Below are 970 nucleotides of genomic sequence, written 5' to 3' on the forward strand. Positions count from 1 at the left end.
AGAGTGCAACCCTTCTAACGATGTTGTGTTTGTGGTGTCTATCAGTGAAAAAATATTTTTTTTTGTTGTTTTAGGCCACCCAGTTTGTGGCAGTTTGTAACTCCAGGCCCCGGAAACAAATACAATGTTCCAAGTGCTAAGTATCACTACTTAACAAATTAATTTATATGGAAATTGTTAAAAACTATATAAATTAGGTATCTGTGGATAAAAATGTCTAGATAAAAGTAATATATATTATGACTCTTGGACAACATAGTATCATTATTAACATTTTAAATAGCAGATTGTATTTATTCAACATATAATGAAAGAATATTTCTTTTTTTTTTTTTTTGGAGATGTTTTTGCTATAGGGCGTGTGCACTCACCAGACTCAGAGAGGGAGACAGAGAGACAGAAGGCGAGAAATCACCCCCCAGGGGGGATGGCCATGCCACAATCCCTTCTCCTCCATTCTCCTCTCGGGATCTTGGGCACGCACGCACACGTGCCCAGCATGAGTTTTAAGCCACCTGGTCCGGAGTGCGAAACACAGTCGACTACATGGGAGTCCAGCGACATAGCCATTACGCTAATTGCTGGTCCCAAGAATATTTCTTTACCTATCCATCCATCTGTCAATTCATTTAAATCTAGCCTGTCAGCCAACCAACACATTTATCTTACACTTATTAAGTTTAATCTTAAACTAATATCATGGCATAAGTTCATCCATCAATGTTGTCATTCACAGAAGCATTTATAATTGATGATAACTTCAATCACCCTGATGTTTGCAGATATTTAGATATAGAAGATCATTCAGCAATCTAAATAATTAAAGTGTTTTCATTCCTTACAGATGTCTTGACATCTTGTAATTTTATCAGTCTAAAATGGTACAAAAGGAAATTGAGAGGGAAGCAGAAGTAATTATGTGTTAGGTATAGCATGCAAGATAAATATGGGTCTCAGATATGCTTAATTA

Source organism: Tupaia chinensis, unplaced genomic scaffold (assembly GCF_000334495.1).
Source record: "Tupaia chinensis unplaced genomic scaffold, TupChi_1.0 Scaffold000475_1, whole genome shotgun sequence".
Taxonomy (NCBI): domain Eukaryota; kingdom Metazoa; phylum Chordata; class Mammalia; order Scandentia; family Tupaiidae; genus Tupaia; species Tupaia belangeri.